Genomic DNA, 15,277 nt, shown 5'->3' on the forward strand with positions numbered 1-15,277 from the left:
GAGAGAGAGAGAGAGAGAGAGACAGAGATACAAACAGGGAATTAAAGAGGGAGATGGGGAACAAGGAAGCGGGTGGTTGTGAGTGTGCATACCTGCTAACCCCTGTGTCTTTTTGTGTATTTTATAGAGCACTAACGGGACGCTCCGGGAATACGGCGGAGGAGCGAGTACCCGGAAGTGCTGGATTTTTACCCCGTTGTTTTCATTCCCGGATCAAAGGGACAGATTGTCTTTATTTTTTGTGTTTCTCCTTGTTTGGGACTGCAACCCCTCGTTCTTGTTATTTTGTCGGGTTACACATTGCTGTGTACCCCGGCTCCCCTTTATTTTGTTTATTCTCCTTGACTGTTTGGTGCCCATCTGACGTTGGTTTTTAGGTTTAATAAAACCGGGGCCTGTTAAGGAAAACCTGACTATTGTTGTCATTCTTTTACACCACATTCCGCCATCTTGGTCACAGTGAGTCACACAGGGACATCACACCTGTGTGAGGATTCCACAGGGAGTGTTGCTTTGGCTCAAGCACACCCATGCGTTGGGGAGGTGTAAACACCAGGGACTATTTCTCCTCACCATGCTACAGTGGACCCTACGGGTCAGATGCCCTGTGAGCTCAAAGTGGACACCTGCAGGGTTTGTCTTCCAGGTGCTAGTAGCTTGCCATCATCTGCTGTAGAGATACTTAATGTAAAGAGGCAATCGGTTTGGTCAGAGGACGCCCACTGAGCTATTCTGGGGATTGCTGTGGTAAGTGAACCTTATTATTATTATTATTATTTATTAATTGGACGATGACAGGCATATTGCGATCAACAAATTGTTTAAATTTAAACAGGGGTCTGTTCAATTCATCTAAAACAGCTGTAGCATGCAGCATAATAAGTTTGCTGTCTACTACTCTTAATTGAGTGGTAGTATGCCTGGCCAGGCTACATTCGTATGTTCTTAATATATTCGATCCTGTTCTAATAATAAAACAAATAAATAAAACTCTCTGTGAAAATAATGCCTTCGTTGGTGTATTAACGTTGTGTATATATATATACATATAAGTACAGTTAAAATAAATCCATTTGGCTTCGTTCTGTGTTTTTTGCCTTGCTGAATTTCAGTGCTGTTTCTCTATCCTTTTTCAAACGCGTTTTTTGCGCAGTGTCCTTTTCGGCTTTCCTTAGTTTGTAGTGATTTGGTCTTTGCTTAGTGCCGGGTAGTTTAAAAGGACAGAGAAGATTCGGTAAGGAGATCCGACTTTCTTTTCTACTCATGTGATAATGGGGGCTTCGCGTTCTATCTTTTAGAACTATGGTTTAGTTTACCCATTTATTTTATACAGCTTAATTTTCGTTAGTCTGTGGTTAGTCGTCAGGTCTAATTTAGTAGTCAAACGCATTTCCTTTTCTTTAATTCAATTTGGTTTGACTTCAGACACCAGCGCAGCTTGCACTAACCTAGGCTTTGTTTTTGGCTAATAAGTTTACAGTTTATGTCGTTACTTTCTTTTCCAGTTCTGGATCAGTTTGTTCTTTTTTCTTTTGATACTTTGTATTCCTTGTTATGATTTTTTGAATGGTTTCTTTTTTTTTTCCTTCAACGGTGGATTACAGCAGTTTTCTCCATCAAAGGATCAACCACATAGTTGCCAGTTTACAGATCGTGGTGAGATCTACCTAATTGGTTTTTTTTTTTCCCAATCTGCTGCTGGATTACACATTTTTTTGTGTTGAATGGACATTAAGTTTTGGTTGTTTCAAGAGGTATATATATATATATTTTGTGAGGATACTCAGGACTTTAATTTTGAACTTGTGGGGTTTTTTTCGCGTTATTTTTTTAACGTGTTTTACAGAGCGGCATAGTTTATTTTTATGTTTGTTTATTTCACCGCTGTGTGATGCTGTATGTTAATTATGTTAATTCTGCTACTAGCTTTGATAGTACAATTTCAAGATATAAGTAGTTATTTCATTGGGTCAATTCAAATAGTATTTGAGTAGTTAGAGATTGTTTAAAATCACTGACTTCTTTCTCAGTATTGTATATTACTACAGTGTGTTCTTGTATACTATAGTTAAAATTGGATGGTTGCTTTAGGGAAACAGCCTATGCTACTGTATGACACAGTGATGTTTTTGTTTAGTTATATTTATTTATCTAATGAGTACTGTTGAAACAAAAGTAAATAGAGGGTATTTATTTACATGTTGGGTGATTATTCTAGTAGGAAGCAAATAAAGTGTCACTGGCATTTACCGAACTTAAATGTTTTCTTTATTGCTGGATCTGGTTGCTTTATAAAGATTACTTAATCTGTTACAAAGCAGCTGATTGAAATACTGCAATGAGGCCATTTGTTTACCATGTTTATGAAAAAAAATATTAGCATTTGGATTGGCCTCCATTGAGATCACCTCAATAGACCCCTTTGTTTCTTTTCAGTTTCACTGCAGTAGAAATGTTGTGCTTTTGGATGCCAGCCTATAGCTGTGAGACCTGGGCTCCTATCCCAGACTGGATTTAAAATGATATATATATATATACACACACACAAACACATAACTTATGCAATTGAAATACAAAAATTAACCCTTTAACAGGGTTCCCACTCTTTTCAAGAAATAACTTTCCAGGACATTTTCAATGACATTTTACGATAAATAATAGGGAGACATTACTCACTGAGTGGCGAAACACGCAATTACTACCAATGATTGACTGCCACACAGCCTCAGTAGGTGCCTCATGTGTAAAAACATTGTCATGTCACACCTCTCCTCTGCACTCTCCACTGGCCTCTGGTGGCAGGGTGCATCAGATTCAAGACCCTGGTGCTTGCCTACAGGGCAAGTAAGGGAACAGCTCCAGGCTCTGGACTGTCCCTACACACACCAGCACCAAGTTGGTGCTAATCAATCTCTAAACCTATCAATGAACCCATTTTCAAACAGCAATATTGCCCCTCCCTTTTCTTTACTACTTTAATCTCTAAAGATTTACTAATAGGCTTGTGTTCTTCATGTTTTTAAACTTCAATATTGATCATTTTGTTTCTTTATTAGGCTACTTTAAATCTTCTACCCTGACTTTTCATTAGGTTAGTATTCTTCAGTTCATGTCTTGAAGAGCTGCAGTGTGTGCAGGCTGTCTATACAGCCCACCATGAACACACCTGATCAATTAATCAGCAAGACGACCTTTGTCACCGAGACAAAATCTTGCACACACTGCACCTCTCCAGAACAAGGAGTGGAGAATAGGAGAAACATGAAAAGCACATCCAATGTCATAACTTGAACTGAAATGAAACAACCAGCATAAGTACTTTAGGACAGATAAGGAATACTTTATTCACTTTCAGTCACTCAATACAACATATTTACACAGCTATTTCTCTGTCAAAACAAAACACCTTTTAGTCTCTTTACTTCAATTGTTTCACTTTCTCTTTTAACTGTGCAAGACTCTGGTCCAGAGCTGTCGCCTCTGACTTCTTCTCTGTGACACTCTTCCGGTAGAAGAGTTGAACCGAGAGCGCGGTCAAGCGGCACAGTTATTGATGTTTTCAACCTGCACTGCACTGAACTGACCTTCCCTGGACTCTGATGTTGCCGCCGCGCGCTAATACAAGCTACAGTATGCCCAAACACATTTTGAATTGATGCAACTGCTTATTCGTTCGAGTTACTATGGCATCTGTAATCCTATATGATTCTTCCAGGACACTCAAAGTTTTCCAGGACATTTTATTTTTTTTTCTCATTTTCCATGTGTTTTCCAGGCCTGGAAGACTAGTCTTTAATTTTCCAGGTTTTCCAGGACGCGTGGGAACCCTGTTTAATACCTGCCAACAAGACTACTATGAAAAACAGACTTAAAAATCTGTTTATTTTCCACTTATAAATACAGTCACAGAAAAAAGTATGTGGGCAGTGTGACAGGAATGGCTGAGTGGGTGACGTCAGACCAGAAGAAGGCACAACAAAACAAAAGGTATGGTGCAGTGGCGCGGGCGCCGTTTTATTTAAAGCAACCAAAAAAATAAATAAATATTTAAACAAAAAGCACTGTGCTCACCGAGCAAAATAAAAGGGTAAACAAAAACAAATCACGAACCCAAAATATATAAACAAAGGTCAGGCTGGGCAAATAGCTGTCACTGATCCTTTTACTTTTACTTTCGTTTTGTTTCTCTCCTCCCGTTCTCTCCTCTCGCTCCAAACACCCACCCCCAGTGCCGAGAGCTGCAGGCTTTTTATATCATGGCCGAGGGGTTTAACTAATTAGTAAATCATCCTATTACCCCTCGGCCACAATCTGCACGGGTTTATTAATTATTACTCCTGGCAGAGGACGAGCACCGATCTCGCCTCTGCCAGGACACGTTTTAAAAATAAACAAAACAATAACACGGCGCTCGCCGACAAATACAATAATAAATCATAATAATAATACAAAATAACACAGGGGTAGAGGGGGACCCCGATCTAAAAGTAAACAAACAATGTACAGGGCACCTCACCCTGTTACATATCCCCCCCCTTGTGCAATGCACACATGGCCCCAACGGCCACCTCCCCCCTCAGTCTCAAAGTCCTGGAAGAGGGGGGAAGCACAGTGTCCATGGGGGTGGCCATGGTGGGAGGTCCGGCACCCCCCAATTTTCCGTGGCCGGCAGCTCCCTCTTCAGGGGCTCCCGCCACACACTATCCTGCCGCGAAAGTGCGGCTGGGGGAGCTGGTCTCCTGACCTCCCCCCCCTTCTTCATGGCCGGCAGTTCCCCTCCGTGGGGCTCCGACCACATGATCTCCGACCGCGAAAGTGCGGCTGGGGGAGCTGGTCTCCTGACCTCCCCCCCTTTCTTCATGGCCGTCCGTTCCCCTCCGTGGGGCTCCGGCCATAGTGTAGTGACCCCAGGCGAAGCAGGACCCCTGGCGACCCCAGGCGACGCACGACCCTCGACGACCCCAGGCGACGCAGGATCCCTGGCGACCCCAGGCGACGGCAGCGCCCCCTCGGGAGGCGACGGCAGCAGCAGCGGACCCTCGGGAGGCGACGGCAGCAGCAGCAGACCCTCGGGAGGCGACGGCAGCAGCAGCAGACCCTCGGGAGGCGACGGCAGCAGCAGCGGACTTGGGAGGGGAGCCCCTGGCCATAGAGGCGGCAGCGGGAGCTCCACTTCTCCCTCGCACCCTGCACCCTGTGTGGAGCAAACGGCAGCCCCAGGCGATGCGGAACAGGCCACCCCAGGCGATGCGGAGCGGCTGGCAACCTCAGGCGATGCGGAGCAGCTGGCAACCCCAGGCGATGCGGAGCAGGCAGCCCCAGGCGATGCGGAGCGGCTGGCAACCCCAGGCGATGCGGAGCGGCTGGCAACCCCAGGCGATGCGGAGCAGGCAGCCCCAGGCGATGCGGAGGGGAGCCAGGACCAGCGTTGGGGCTAGGTTTGGCCCTCTTCTCAGCCGCTGCGACCCAGCGATTTTCCCCCTTGCTCGTTTTAGCAGCCTGTGCAAGGGCAGCTGCGGACCGCCAACCTTCTGTTTCGGTCCATCCTGTCGTGAAGGGAGAGGCAGCTCCTGCTCCTCTCCCTTGGGTGGTGGTGGTGGTGAAGAAAGAGGCAGCTCCTGCTGCTCTCCCTCGGGTGGTGGTGGAAGCAGCTCCTGCTCCTCCCCTTCTGGCTGCGAAAGAGGCAGCTCCTGCTCCTCCCCTTCTGGCTGCGAAGGAAGCAGCTCCTGCTCCTCCCCTTCTGGCTGCGAAGGAGGCAGCTCCTGCTCCTCCCCTTCTGGCTGCGAAGGAGGCAGCTCCTGCTCCTCCCCTTCTGGCTGCGAAGGAGGCAGCTCCTGCTCCTCCCCTTCTGGCTGCGAAGGAGGCAGCGGTGAAACCAGCAGGCATGCTCCTTCTGCTGGTGGCGGAACCAGCAGGCATGCTCCCTCTGCTGGTGGCTTCGATGGAGGTGGAACCAGCAGGCATGCTCCCTCTGCTGGTGGCGGCGATGGATGCGGAACCAGCAGGCACTCACCCTCTGCTGGCGGAGGTGGGAGCGACACACAGTCCTCCCAGTGTGGTGGAGGCGGAACCAGCAGGAACTCTCCCTCTGCTGGCGGAGGTGGAAGCGACATGCAGTCCTCCCACGGAGGTGGAGGCGGAACCAGCAGGAACTCTCCCTCTGCTGGCGGAGGTGGAAGCGACATGCAGTCCTCCCACGGAGGTGGAGGTGGAACCAGCAGGAACTCTCCCTCTGCTGGCAGGTACCTGGGCTGTGGACGCACCGACTCCCCCCTCTTGGGCTGTGGACGCACCGACTCCCCCCTCTTGGGTGCAGGATGTTCGGGCTCCTCCCTTTCAGGCGCAGGACGTTCGGGCTCCTCCCTTTCAGGCGCAGGACGTTCGGGCTCCTCACTCTTGGGTGCTGGAGATGACCGGGTCTGGTCCACTGCCCAGAACCACTCTGCAGCGTCCCCCACCAGACCCTGGTTCCACGCCTCTTCAAACTGGGGGTCCCCGTAAGGGCAGTCTTCCCTGACGTGCCCAAACTCGCCACAGGCGCCGCACATAGGAGCCCCCTCCTTCCTCCACTGCTCCTGTTCAGCTGCCCAGTCCGGGGGTCCAAACTTAGTTGGCACCCTGGACCACCACCTCTTGTTCAGCTGCTGTGGTTGCTGTTGTGGCCGCTGTTGTTGGGGCGGTGGGAGCAGCAGTCTACCTCCCCCTGCTGGTTGTGGAGACTGAGGCGACCCCTGCTCCTGATGGACAGGGCAGCGGGCCACGTAGTGCTCACCTCCGCAGATGGGGCATAGTTGGGGTCGCTGTCCAAGGGGGTACCAGGGGCAGTTGGTCCTGGAATGCCCAGGCTCAGCGCAGCAGTAACACCTGGGCTGCTGTTGCTGCAGCTGCTGCTGTCTGCAGCTCATCCTTCTCCCTATCCTCCGTTTTCCTCCCATCCTTCTTCCTCCTTACTCTCCTTTCTCCCTCCAACCACAATCAAAAAAACGAAAAAAAATGAAAAAGATGTAGTACCCTCTTCTGCCTGCGTCCTGGAGGCGCTGCGATCCCACGCAGGACACCACGTGTGACAGGAATGGCTGAGTGGGTGACGTCAGACCAGAAGAAGGCACAACAAAACAAAAGGTATGGTGCAGTGGCGCGGGCGCCGTTTTATTTAAAGCAACCAAAAAAATAAATAAATATTTAAACAAAAAGCACTGTGCTCACCGAGCAAAATAAAAGGGTAAACAAAAACAAATCACGAACCCAAAATATATAAACAAAGGTCAGGCTGGGCAAATAGCTGTCACTGATCCTTTTACTTTTACTTTCGTTTTGTTTCTCTCCTCCCGTTCTCTCCTCTCGCTCCAAACACCCACCCCCAGTGCCGAGAGCTGCAGGCTTTTTATATCATGGCCGAGGGGTTTAACTAATTAGTAAATCATCCTATTACCCCTCGGCCACAATCTGCACGGGTTTATTAATTATTACTCCTGGCAGAGGACGAGCACCGATCTCGCCTCTGCCAGGACACGTTTTAAAAATAAACAAAACAATAACACGGCGCTCGCCGACAAATACAATAATAAATCATAATAATAATACAAAATAACACAGGGGTAGAGGGGGACCCCGATCTAAAAGTAAACAAACAATGTACAGGGCACCTCACCCTGTTACAGCAGTTACAAAAAAAATGAGAAAAACCACAAAGAAACAACACATTATTACATAACATGCATAAAATAAAATCCGTCCAATAAGCCTTCTAGCACTGGGTAACAAATGAGTGCAAAATGTCTTGCTATTTTGCAGCATTCACTGATCCTTCTACAATATAAAGGTAGCCAGTGCCTAAGGACAAAAAAAGCCGATACCATCACACAACCTCCACCATGTTTAACACTGGGCATGATGAACCTTTCTTTAAATTCTTCTCTCTTCCTCCAAACATATTGTTGCTTTCTTGGTGAAAGAAGTTATATTTTGGATTCTTCTGACCATAAGATTTGGTTGAAGAAATCATCAGGCTTCTTCAAGTATTCAATGGAAAACTCCAATCACTTTCTTGTGTGTATTGTTTTTAACAAAGGTTTTCATCTTGGTTTTCTCCCATGGACATTCATCTTGTTAAGGTATCATTGAATTGTTTGCGCGTGAATTTTTTGACCATCTTCTCTCAATTCTTGTATCAAATCTTTTGCAGTAATCTGAAGATTTTGCCGGGCTGCTCGAACGATTCTTCCTCCAGATTCTGCGGAAATCTTTCTTGAACTTCCACACCTGGAGTTAGTTGCAGTAGTTCCTGTTTTCCTGTGTTTGTCAATAACAGCCCACACAATGCTTTTCGGTAAGTTTTTGTGCTATTTTTCTGGTAGTTTCTCTTTTTATTGTTTAGTTGTATCCCTGCCATTTTGAGATTGTTGCTGTACTCTTTAGTTTTAACCATTTTTGTTGCATGTTTGAATCACAAATGTCCAATTTATTTTTCAACACTTGATGATTATGTATTTATTTATTTATTCTATAATTATCATCAGGTGTAGGTTTTCAATCATGATAATTGTCAATAATTAGCAACAAATGGGTTTCCTACGATTGCCCAAATACATTTGTCAAAGTATGAAATTAGTTTTTGCATGTTATTTTTCATTTAATGCTTGTTATGTAATCATTTGTTTTATTATAAAGCTGAATCTCTACTTTAATTTATATATTTAAAAAAAACAATTAGAAATTACAGAAATCACTTTCTTTGTAGTTTTTCTTATTTTTTTTAAACTGCCCAAATACTTTTGTCTACAACTGTGTGTGTGTATTTATATATATATCTTGAAATGTATTTGTATTCTTGAAATGTATTTGTTTACGACTGTAAGTCGCCCTGGATAAGGGAGTCTGCTAAGAAATATATATATATATATATATATATATACAGTGCCTTGCGAAAGTATTCGGCCCCCTTGAACTTTGCGACCTTTTGCCACATTTCAGGCTTCAAACATAAAGATATGAAACTGTAATTTTTTGTGAAGAATCAACAACAAGTGGGACACAATCATGAAGTGGAACAAAATTTATTGGATATTTCAAACTTTTTTAACAAATAAAAAACTGAAAAATTGGGCGTGCAAAATTATTCAGCCCCTTTACTTTCAGTGCAGCAAACTCTCTCCAGAAGTTCAGTGAGGATCTCTGAATGATCCAATGTTGACCTAAATGACTAATGATGATAAATAGAATCCACCTGTGTGTAATCAAGTCTCCGTATAAATGCACCTGCACTGATAGTCTCAGAGGTCCGTTTAAAGCGCAGAGAGCATCATGAAGAACAAGGAACACACCAGGCAGGTCCGAGATACTGTTGTGGAGAAGTTTAAAGCCGGATTTGGATACAAAAAGATTTCCCAAGCTTTAAACATCCCAAGGAGCACTGTGCAAGCGATAATATTGAAATGGAAGGAGTATCAGACCACTGCAAATCTACCAAGACCTGGCCGTCCCTCTAAACTTTCAGCTCATACAAGGAGAAGACTGATCAGAGATGCAGCCAAGAGGCCCATGATCACTCTGGATGAACTGCAGAGATCTACAGCTGAGGTGGGAGACTCTGTCCATAGGACAACAATCAGTCGTATACTGCACAAATCTGGCCTTTATGGAAGAGTGGCAAGAAGAAAGCCATTTCTCAAAGATATCCATAAAAAGTGTCGTTTACAGTTTGCCACAAGCCACCTGGGAGACACACCAAACATGTGGAAGAAGGTGCTCTGGTCAGATGAAACCAAAATCGAACTTTTTGGCAACAATGCAAAACGTTATGTTTGGCGTAAAAGCAACACAGCTCATCACCCTGAACACACCATCCCCACTGTCAAACATGGTGGTGGCAGCATCATGGTTTGGGCCTGCTTTTCTTCAGCAGGGACAGGGAAGATGGTTAAAATTGATGGGAAGATGGATGGAGCCAAATACAGGACCATTCTGGAAGAAAACCTGATGGAGTCTGCAAAAGACCTGAGACTGGGACGGAGATTTGTCTTCCAACAAGACAATGATCCAAAACATAAAGCAAAATCTACAATGGAATGGTTCACAAATAAACATATCCAGGTGTTAGAATGGCCAAGTCAAAGTCCAGACCTGAATCCAATCGAGAATCTGTGGAAAGAACTGAAAACTGCTGTTCACAAATGCTCTCCATCCAACCTCACTGAGCTCGAGCTGTTTTGCAAGGAGGAATGGGCAAAAATTTCAGTCTCTCGATGTGCAAAACTGATAGAGACATACCCCAAGCGACTTACAGCTGTAATCGCAGCAAAAGGTGGCGCTACAAAGTATTAACTTAAGGGGGCTAAATAATTTTGCACGCCCAATTTTTCAGTTTTTTATTTGTTAAAAAAGTTTGAAATATCCAATAAATTTCGTTCCACTTCATGATTGTGTCCCACTTGTTGTTGATTCTTCACAAAAAATTACAGTTTCATATCTTTATGTTTGAAGCCTGAAATGTGGCAAAAGGTTGCAAAGTTCAAGGGGGCCGAATACTTTCGCAAGGCACTGTATATATATATATATATATATATAATATTATTTATTTCTTAGCAGACGCCCTTATCCAGGGCGACTTACAATTGTTACATTATTTTGTACACATTATTTTTACATACAATTACCCATTTATACAGTTGGGTTTTTACTGGAGCAATCTAGGTAAAGTACCTTGCTCAAGGGTACAGCAGCAGTGTCCCCTCCCCCGGGATTGAACCCACGACCCTCTGGTCAAGAGTCCAGAGCTCTAACCACTACTCCACACTGCTGCCCTGCTGCCCTATATACACACACACAAACACAGAGGTAGTGGACAAAAAAATAAATGAGGGACACCAAGTATATGAAAGCAAGGGCTTCCACACAGGTGTGGCTCATGCGTTAATTAAGCAAATAACATCCCAGCATGCTTAGGGTCATGTATAAAAATGCTGGACAGGCCTGGTTGCCTATAATTATGGCTAGCATGGCTGCAAGAGGAGACCTCAGTGACTTTGAAAGAGGGGTGATTGTTGGGACGCATTTGGCAGGAGCTTCAGTGACCAAGACAGCTCAACTTGCTGATGTTTCACGAGCAACGGTGTTGAAGGTGATGTCGGCATGGAACTCCGAGGGAAAGACATCATCAGCAAAGGGCAACAGTGGGCGGAAGCGCATACTCCAGGATCATGATATCTGTGCATTAATTCGAAGTGCAAGGCAAAACAGGCGAGCAACTGCAGATCAATTGACTGCAAATTTCAACCTGGGGCGCGAGCAGCCAGTTTCATCAAAAACGGTCTGCCGAGAACTCCACAGAGCAGGATACCACAGTGGCCCAACGCCCTATTAAGTGACTTTACATTGGTGTTTCCTTTTTTTTGTCCACTACCTATATATAGTGTGACAAAGCACAACTCACTCGGGTTCGTGCCCCTTTAAAAATACGACCCAGAACAATGAAATGGATTTTTAAGCGCTGGTGCGCTATGTTTAATAAACAAAAAAATAAACAATACACAAAACAAACACCTAGCTCTGTACGAGCACTAACTAATACACAGGAACTCCCTGACTAACACGGGACAGCTACGCTGTTTCCCCGTCCTCACAAAACACACTGGTTTGAAACAGCACTTTACCTCACGACTGCCAGGAAGCAGAGCACCCCTTTCTGCCTCCTTCTCCTCAGCAGCTTCGAGCAGACTGCCTGCTCTCCTTTTAAACTCCCCACCTGGATCTAATTTTTAATAACGCCCAGGTGCGGATGATAATTAATAATAAAACAATTAAACAAACCAATTAGCAATACAAATCAAACAGAAGGTGCATTCCACACAGGTTTCTCTCGCAGGGAGATTTTAACCCCCTCCCTGCTGTCTCTCACAACCCGCTATCTTACAATAGATAGATAGATAGATATAAAAACTTGAATTGCTTCATCTCATAATTGGACCTAAATGACCCCCTACAAAAGCATGCTGTAATGAGTTTCATGAACAGCAGTCTGAATCAAACTCCACCATCTTTCAAATTTCTACTGACGTTTACGGCTTGCTTACAAATTTAACATAGCTGTTCAATGCTCTCTCAAGAGCTATATCGCCCTGTGACAGGGAATATATTTTGTATATTTTGTCATGAATTAGCAGGTTTTTAAAATCCCTATATGTCATTGAAAATTGGCTTATGTAATTCGTACATACTTAGGACCCTGCAAGGAACAGACAACCCTCTGACTAAGCTTTCACAGTAAGCATGGTAGCGGGTTTTAAGGAGTTAACAAGTTTATCTAAGCAAAGAATTCAGTTTGACTTGTTTTGTTTTATTTTTTCAGTTTGGAGAGCCAAGTTGAGGCCTTTTGCATCTGAAGAGACAGGCAGCTAGTGTTCAATGTATGTTTTCTTTTCTTTACAGCATGCATGAATCATTCAAGTGTGCATTTCAGTTCAGATCAAACATGTGGAATGGATTATATGGACAGCAATGTTCTGTCTGTCCTGAAGTGAACCCGGGTCTGATTGACGAGTATTCAGTGGTGTGGTGCATCATAATATAAGCCTCATGATATAGAGATACTTGACGAATTGGAAGGCCCACAGCACAAGTAATATAGAGAGGATTCTACATTAACCTAAACAGAGTGCTGTGGTTATTGCCTTTCAGGTGCTCCTTGTGGGCGAAATAAAAACAGCGCTGCATGTTTTTATCTCATGTAGTATATGTACAAAGGATAGAAAAAGGAAGAAGGTCTGTGAAGTTAAAGTAAACAGTTGAATTTATGGGAGTTACATTCCTTATATAAATCTTTGCATTTCATTAGCACTGTGTAATTTGGAACAGCGTGATTTGAACGAATGCAAGCATAGATTCTAAAATGAGATCTGGGATTTTTTGGGCGCTGTAATATAAGTTCTTCAGAGAGAGATCAACACAAAGCATTGCCAAACCTTTTCATATTCGACGCTGCAGAGAGCGCATGAATAACTACAGTACTCCATGAACCTGTGGCAGCTCATCATAACAGGCTATGGAGGCTAAGCCTACGTGTAATTCTGTACAAGTTAAAAAAGCGTGTTGCTACTGGCTAACATGTAGCCTCAGAATAGGTGGGATAGGTGTCTGTTGCCAGGCAAGTTATGGGTCACGAGTGGCTACTCCCTTAAGTGTCGATTTTCATATAGTATATTGTTTATAACGTTGTAGTGTTGTTTTTTTTTTAATTCATACGCAGTTGTCCTTACTTTCAATTGAGGAAAAAATAACAAAAAAGGTCATCCAAAGCCTAAATTGGACATTCTTCAACAGGGAGGACCAAAACAAAATTTGCCTTTTTAATTGCTCATGGTACGAAAAAACAAAATGGTTGACAGCGAGTATTCACAGTTTTGATTTTTTAAAACCGGCCCTTCATCATTTCTGTGGGCTACAGTGATTTAAAAAAATTTCCACGGGGTGTAAAATATTTGTTCTACAAGTGACATCCCTCAGGATTCATCAATCAATGTCCACAATGCTTTTGGTATATTCAGTTGCTTGCCTTATGTGCTGCGTATACTATATTACTGTATTACATTTCTTATTAAATTACAAAGTACCGTTTAAAACATGCAATGTTTTATTGCGTATAATAAAAAGTACACACACATATATATATATGAACATGCATGTAGTACCCTCTGTATTGTACCATGTTAAGTTTCCTATCTATGTGTCTAGTTTTGGCAGGGTAAACTTTTAAAAAATGTCTACAGATTTAAATAAAACATTGTGACCGAAGGGGATATACATCAAAGAAATGACCTCTTTCAGGGACCAGGGGCTGGGATGGTACATCAGCATCTTCAACCCAATACTGCAGGGGGTGACTGGGGATCATTCTGCAGGTTCACAGATCAACGTCCTGTGTGCCATGCCAAAGAAGCCAGACTATTTGCCAAAATGATATATTGTAATCAACCCAGTTCATGCCAGTAGTAGTGTGTCATAATAGCAAATGAGTGAAGGACCTTCTCCACTTGTCACTGTGCCACCAATCTGCATTACAGAGCCCTCCAGGTCACTGTGCCACCCCTCTGCATTACAGAGCCCTCCAGGTCACCGTGCCACCCATCTGCATTACAGAGCCCCCAGGTCACTGTGCCACCCCTCTGCATTACAGAGCCCTCCAGGTCACTGTGCCACCCCTCTGCATTACAGAGCCCTCCAGGTCACCGTGCCACCCATCTGCATTACAGAGCCCCCAGGTCACTGTGCCACCCCTCTGCATTACAGAGCCCTCCAGGTCACTGTGCCACCCATCTGCATTACAGAGCCCTTAGGTCACTGTGCCACCCCTCTGCATTACAGAGCCCTCCAGGTCACTGTGCCACCCCTCTGCAATACAGAGCCCTCCAGGTCACTATGCCACCCATCTACATTACAGAGCCCTTAGGTCACTGTGCCACCCCTCTGCATTACAGAGCCCTCCAGGTCACCGTGCCACCCATCTGCATTACAGAGCCCTTAGGTCACTGTGCCACCCATCTGCATTACAGAGCCCTCCAGGTCACTGTGCCACCCCTCTGCATTACAGAGCCCTCCAGGTCACTGTGCCACCCCTCTGCATTACAGAGCCCTCCAGGTCACCGTGCCACCCATCTGCATTACAGAGCCCTCCAGGTCACTGTGCCACCCCTCTGCATTACAGAGCCCTCCAGGTCACTGTGCCACCCCTCTGCATTACAGAGCCCTCCAGGTCACCGTGCCACCCATCTGCATTACAGAGCCCTCCAGGTCAATGTGCCACCCATCTGCATTACAGAGCCCTCCAGGTCACTGTGCCACCCCTCTGCATTACAGAGCCCTCCAGTAATCTTCTAATTGTGCTTTCATTACTGTATGTATTCCAGCATTTTGTAACAGGGTGATATAGCGCTGTGACAGAGATTGAATGATTCTTGGTGTTAGATCTCCCTCTCGATCTGTGCAGGTTTGCCTAAAGGCTCTGGACATTTTCTGAATTAAATAAACACCCTTGCACCTGTACCAAATGTTGTTTGTGTAATTACTCTGCACTGCACTCACCTGCACGTATTCACCACTCTGCCACAAGCGCTATGAGGGAGCATTGAACAGCTATGTTAACCAGATTATAAGGAATGTTGAAAAAGGCAAACATTCAGTGGTATGAGAGAGGATTTAAATTTGCAAGCAGTAAGTCAGTGGAAATGTGAAAGATTTATTAGCATTTGCCAGACTTGGTGGTTCAGGACATATAAATGATTAT

At 44.7% G+C, this 15,277-nt stretch overlaps 1 protein-coding gene and 1 long non-coding RNA gene across 2 annotated transcripts in view; one reads left to right on the forward strand and one right to left on the reverse strand.

Moving 5' to 3' along the window:
• The window catches only part of LOC117421515 (probable carboxypeptidase X1), a 40,162-nt gene that overhangs the window by 10,760 nt on the left and 14,125 nt on the right, over positions 1–15,277 (reverse strand). The window lies entirely within an intron of this gene.
• LOC131740059 (uncharacterized) lies at positions 1,234–13,460 on the forward strand. Its single transcript, XR_009330688.1, has 3 exons — positions 1,234–1,754; positions 8,186–8,329; positions 12,347–13,460. It is a non-coding gene; the product is annotated as an uncharacterized LOC131740059 (long non-coding RNA).

Source organism: Acipenser ruthenus, chromosome 1, assembly GCF_902713425.1.
Source record: "Acipenser ruthenus chromosome 1, fAciRut3.2 maternal haplotype, whole genome shotgun sequence".
NCBI classification, from domain to species: Eukaryota; Metazoa; Chordata; class Actinopteri; order Acipenseriformes; family Acipenseridae; genus Acipenser; species Acipenser ruthenus.